The following is a 7,074-nucleotide window of genomic DNA, read 5'->3' as shown; positions in this document are numbered from 1 at the left end:
TGTGCTGAACGTTGTCACAAGTAAAATGAATTCTATCAAGACCGATCGACTTATAAACGGGTATTCACAAAACAATAAACAATGTCGCGTAGTTAACAACCAATGAGAGGATGGGGGATAGGGGGTACGCGGTATCACGTGGTCAAGTATTAATGAGAAGTCGGGGGGGATAAGGGGTTATACTGCACAGTAATGTCATTAAATTGTTATAAGCAAAACAGAGTCTGAATCTTTACAACGTTTATTGAATAGTAACTCAAAAGAAAGAATTGATTATAATTTTAACTCTTAAAGTCTTGACCGGTTAGAAAGTGTTGGCCGGACAAAACAAATTATGCGGTCGGACATCATCAGAAAAAGGTTGAAAACGCAAGGAAAACTTTGTATCCTTAAAATTACCACGCTATTACTTCTCACCATCGGTTTCCATTTCTGTTACTTATTATTATTAATAGTAAAAAATGCCATTTCACTTCCTTTTAGGGAAAGCAGTTTGACAAAAAAATATCAATCTAGCAATCTTCCCTTGAAGTGAACGACATTACTGACAGAACAACTGCTTGCTGTAAATAACAAACAGGTCAGCTAAGATATCTTCACCGCTCTGAACCTTCATTTTGGAAGTGACATTTTTCAGCTGATATTTACCACGTGGTGGCAACTGTGTAGGTTTTCGGAGGGTCTGAATGGGGTTAACCGACTAGCGACAAAGGGCGAAAAATATTACTGACTACCGACAAAACGAGCAAAACATTACCCACTAGCGACAAAAAAATTCTAACCGACATGGTCCGACATTATAGGGATGTTTGTATTCAGAAAGAACAGCATTTTGAATTTATTTCTTGCTCAGGAAATGTCCAGTTACTTTAGTGGGCTCTATTTCACCAGACGTAACCACATTAATTCCAAATTTAATCAATTATAGAATTTCATGTCTTCTAATTACAACCTGTGTGCTTCGATCAGCCAGCGCACCTCTCTCAGTTTCCAGTCGAAATGCAAACGGTTTTTAGAACCAACCAGATTGCGCCCACGCTAAACAAAAGTTTACTGTGTTGATTCTAGATTTTCGATGACGGGTAGGGCGACTTTGCAATCTCTTCATCTTTGAAGAAACAGAAATATACCTGGCACGAAATTGGATAGACTATCTCGACTACCTTTCGTATATAGAAACCTCCGTCTTTCAGGGCTCTTTTAGGGCCCTCCTACAGCTCAACGTGAAAGTGTATATGTAAGTACTTGGAGGAAAGCTTTTTTTAAACTTTTTTGGTTACTCCACTAACAAAACTCCCTCTTTATTGTATCACAATGTGGCCCTGCAAAACTTTCCCAACTAAAAGGTGCCCTTTTTTCACTTACTAGACCCACAGAGGAAAAAAAGGGAACTTCACCAGTTTTTCTTATGCTTTCTTAGTTCATTTGCCTTTAGTATATAGGAAAATCCCTTTTTTATCGCCCCTCTAAAAGTTTTTTCTCGAATCGCACCTGTCGCAGCTTTTGAAATCATCACCCAAAGTTACTTTACCTTCTCAATTCCTCTCAACTGTACCAAACTCTTTCCAACTCTACCGTAGTCTATTTAACTCTCCTAAACCATCGCAACTCTACTGAAAACCAAACTACCCACATCACAAACAACCTCATTTCACTTCTAGTACACCTTTTCATGTCGGCTTAACTCTACTACACCTCCAGTCAATTCAACTTAACTCCACCCAACTCTACCACAATTTCACCCCATCATAACTTGCTCACTCCACGGTCTTACGTTCATATTAACGATTAATACCCTTCTTTTACGAAACCTTTTTTTGATATATGTATATATACTATTATTTAAACCATAACAAAGCTCTAAGTTAACGTAGTTAATTATTACTCTCCCGGCTAAAGCATCTGATTCCTTTGTCTTGCCACAGGCCACGTTCTTCATTTTTTTTGATAACTTCTAATGTGAATATCACATTAAATTATTTTTCTTTTTATCTTACTTGTTCATTTTCGCTTTACAGTTTCCTATTTTCTATAGCTGTTCTATTTACAATTTCGGCATTTGTATCCGTCTGCTTTTGCTTCTCTTACAGTTATTCCAACGCACTTTATGTGCTTCCATTGTCCGCATTTGTTACACTTCACGTGTCCTGACTTTGTTTTTGTGCCGCATATGTCGCACACAGTTATTCTTGCTGTTCTTTTTACAGCTTTTTTCGTGCTCTTTTTCCTCTTAGGTATTTTGTCCTCCGCTGTAATGCTAAATGGTGCTCCTTTTGTATCTAAACTACTACTAATTTTCATAGGGGCTTTCTCCGTACATAAGGGTTATACAGCTTCCGCTGTTCAGTAATTTAATTAAATAACATCTTTTTTAAAACTTAAGTATTTTTAACAAATATATTTTACCTTAATTCAATCCATATTCGCTTTTAATTAGTAATGCTTCTAACCTCTATTCGCATTTTCACTCCTTCTTTACTCATTATTATTTTTCTCCTTAACTTCATTGCTTTTTCTTTTTCTTTTTATGTATGCAATTTATTTCACCTGTTTTCATACTAATGCTTTGTCCTTTTATCATGGGAATTTCTGTGGAAACATCGCTATCATCTTCTGTCAAGGAAAATTTGTGAGGAGAGAAAATTAGATAATTAAGTATGTTTTACATATTCGCTTTCCCTTTCAGAAAATATGGAAATCCAACATAGATATATTTGTTTTATTTCGTTTTGCATTTCTAAGTTACAGGTTACTGTTCCAGTTCATTAACCGTAACAAACACCTGCTAGTTTGTTGTAGGATCATAACTGTAATAAGCGTTGAACTGTAATTACTACCTGCAATAGTCTTTTGTTAAACTGTTATCGACCTGTAATGTTTTGAAAGTTATTAATCTTGTAAACGTTGAATTCCGTTATAACCAATCGAGCTTTCTGAAATGTATTAGATAATGTTTAGTTAAGACTTTTTAATAGCTTTACGTAATCCTTTAGAATTGTGCTTTCGGCTTAAATAGTCGTGCCTTGTAAAATATTCTTTGGTTACATTCTGGCTGCATTCCGGTTACATTCTGGTTGCATTCCGGTTACGTTCCGGTTGCATTCTGGTTGTGCTCTAGGATTAAAACGATATCGTTGGACCTAAGTTCTGAGTGCTGTTGACGTCTCTGAAGATAATTCCCTGTAACAGATCCGGTACTAATCCCCGCAGCAAGAGAGTTTCCCCAGGTTTTTACAGAAGTGCTTTCCCAGGCCAAAACCCTATTATCACAAATTTTTGTTACATTTACGTTTGTTTGTAATTAGTACCTAGTTATGTTTAGTTGTCCGTGATTTTACTCCTTTTCGTTATTTTATCTGGTTTAATTAATTCATTTTTTTCACCATGTGAATTTTCTGATTCTTCCATTTCTGCATACTCCCTGGGAATTTCCTATTTTTTTTTTTCCATTCCTCTGAGTTTTGTTCTTTTATGGCCTGTGATTTCGTATCTCCTGCATGATAAACCCTTCTTTTAGCTCACGCATTTGAACCGTTCATGTGTACTGTTTTTTATTGCTTTCTATCCACTCTGTCTCACCTGTTTCTGTACTACTGCTTGCTCCTGCTACTATAGGACCTTCTGGGTGAAGTAGGCTATCATCTTTTGTGAAGTATCAATTTTTGGACAGTTAAGTTTTTTTTGAATGAGTACATAGTTATTTCTAGTTGTTATTTCTTTTAAACCCTTTTGTTATTTAATGTAATTTCATTCATACATTGACATTTTACCTTCCGATTTTTCCGCTTTTTCTTTTTCTGCAATCCCCTCTTTTCTCCATTCCTCAGAGTTTTGTTCTTTTGCTAGCTTTTGCTGTCTTCGATTTCCTATCTCCTGCATAAAAAAAAACCTTCTTTGTGCTTACCTACTTAACCGTTCATATGAACTGTTTGTTATTGCTTACCTGAAATGAACAGCGTTGACATTCGCAGTTGGTTGTAACTGACCTCTGGAAAGAAAGATATTGCAAGCACTGTCAATTTAATATCCTGAACATGTAGACAGCCGAGATATAAATATTTTCCTCACGAATGTATAACTAATGATGTTCGACGTGATGCTTATTGGTGGAAGTCTTCCCAATTTAAAAATTCAATATTTTTTTGGAATTCTACTTAGCTATGAAAATTGAAATATTATTAAATTCAAGCCTACCAAACGCAGGTAAGAGTAAGCTTCTAGCGAACAGGATGATTCGATATTCCAAAATGTTGATTCGTAGATATAACCACGCATTTTAGTAGTCTTTGTCGAAATTACGTTTGGGCGAAAACAGAGATATTAAATTGTCAACGAAATTTTTCCATCGTGGTTATACTTTTTGATCGGCGAAAAAGCTAAGACCATGAAGACGAATCGACGTTTTTTGGCGAATCGACTGGATTCCAAAATTGCCAACAACTGAGAAGTTAAGTCTGACAATAGTGCTATTTTTCCCTCACCTGTGCTATAGTTTTGACGTTCACCCGATTTCGCATATAATTTGCCCTGCAATTTTTGTCGAGGGCCAAGTGCAGAAGCGCAGATTCTCCAGTAGACCCAAAGTCAACACAAATAACGAGTAAAAGTACAGTGCAGGACATCATTGATGGTTGGTTAATAGCAGACTCATTAGCGAAGATTACAACAAGCTGAGAAAGCGTCACTGCAAGATAACACGACGGAAGCCTCCATCCACTGAGAAAAACGGGAAAGCAGTAAGAACTGCGCCCAAAAAGCAGCCGTATCTTGAATTCAAACGTTGGTACGTTGGTACGTTGGTACGTTGGTACGTTGGTTCAAACGTTAATGAAATAGAAGTTACGCGGTGAAAATAATTGTTCGGGTAACCCGAAAACACTGACCCCCGACTACGGACCGGGTCCGCGGACTACCTATGGAGCGGTCCACATACTACCCCTAGGGACCCCCTCTACGGACCACCCCACAAAATAGAATAAAAATAATAAATATATATTTCAGTTACGGGTTGTCTAATAGATAAATCGTGACGACGAAAATTCGAATGTTACATTGTCCTACTATCGACTGAGGTGCTCAGTACCTCAACCACCGAAACTTTATGGACTACCGAGACTGCACAAACCTGGTATACCGATGCGACCTATAATGTCATTCTGTGGGTCCCCTACGTATCAACTGTCTAAGTACTTGACGACCATACTGCAACCCCTTACTGACGAATCAAGACGCAAACTACAATCTACGGAGAACTTTATTGACGCTATTAAGACAGTACAGATACCTGACGACTACAAACTTGTGTCTTTTGATGTGAAATCACTGTTCACCAGTATTCCACTTCAATTGGCATTACAGTGTACTGAGACCGCTATAAAACAATGTACTGTTAAACTACCGTTACCGACAGAAGACATCATGGACTTACTGAACCTTTGCCTTACATCGACGTACTTTCAGCACAACGGTAAACACTACAAACAGTTGCATGGAACAGCAATGGGGTCGCCTGTTTCTGTTGTTGTCGCAGAAATTGTGGTGCAACATGTAGAGGAATGCGCCCTTTCAACTTGCCGACAAACGATACCGCTTTGGTTACGCTACGTTGACGACACCTTTACCGCCGTTCACAAAGACCAAATTGACGATTTCACGACCACCTAAACGAACAGAACGCCGACATCCAGTTTACTAAAGAGATCGAAGAAAATGGAAAACTTCCTTTTCTAGACTGTTTGGTAAGCCGCGACAACAACGAACTACGAACGACAGTCTACAGAAAACCGACGCATATCGACAGATTACTTGACGAATCATCCTACAACCCGACTTCACACAAAGCCACGACTATAAACACTTTGGCGAGACGAACGCAACTAGTTTGTGACACACCGGAAAGCTTACGTGACGAAAACAGATACCTTGAACGTGTTTTTCACAAAAACAACTACAACGCTGACTTTATTAGACGAAACATTTACCGAACTACTGAAGCTGACGCTTCGAACAGGAACCCCACACCTGTTACTACAGTGACTATACCTTACATTAAGGGCACTTCTGAGACCATCTCACGGATCCTACAGCCCTACAACATTCGTGAAGCCCACAAACCTACTACTACGTTACGACACTTACTGACCAACGTGAAAGACAGAGACGAACCTAACAACAGACAGGGAGCAGTTTACAAGATCAAATGCTCTGATTGCCAGGCTTCCTACATTGGTGAGACTGGCAGAAACCTTAACAATACCGCTAAGACCTTAACGCGCCCACCGCATTGCTGCTTTTAAGCTCCCTTTACTAGATTTAGATTTATATAGATTGTATAATTTTGTCTCTTAATTATATCTAAGGGGGCCGCTGTAATTGGCTAAGCTGTAGCGGCTCCCCTGGCCATTTTGTTTTTTGTTTGTTTTTTTTGTTTTTGTTTTTTGTTTTTTTTCTTTATGTGTAATAGTAGGCCGAAGCTTAATAAATAATAAATAAATAAATAAATGGTGATGCCAACAATTACATTGCTGTACATCATCAACTGACAAACCACAGCATCGACTGGGACTCTGCTCAGTGCTTAACCTACAATACAAACTATTTTCAACGACTGACTCTGGAAAGCTGGTACACTAACCTAGAACAAACGCCTCTTAACAGATGTCAACAACTACCGGCGCCTTACAAACGACTTATCCATGACGGAAACGAAACCGACAAACGGACTTCTAACAGACCGACTTAACAATACACGGACCAAAAACCGACCTATTTGACTAACAATAGACGGATCGAAACCCACCAATGACTGATGACAAACTTCACACGAGTCTTTCAGCCAATACCATGATGGCTATACTGACCAATCACGTTCAACGGACCAGACTTATAACATCATCGACTGACAAAGACCATTCACTTGACTCTGAAGACGACTTCCGTTCAGGTTGTCGAAACGTCAGTCACCAACAACAGTTCTTTTCAGAACTACACTCACCCGGACGATCACACTATACGAACTACTGATACTCCTGGGTTCAAACCATTCACTATAAAACCTATAAGTAAACAGCCCTG

This window comes from Orbicella faveolata, unplaced genomic scaffold (assembly GCF_042242905.1).
Source record: "Orbicella faveolata isolate gen_17 unplaced genomic scaffold, um_ofav_v1 contig_46, whole genome shotgun sequence".
Lineage (NCBI taxonomy): Eukaryota > Metazoa > Cnidaria > Anthozoa > Scleractinia > Merulinidae > Orbicella > Orbicella faveolata.
Note: the sequence above shows the minus strand (reverse complement) of the source record.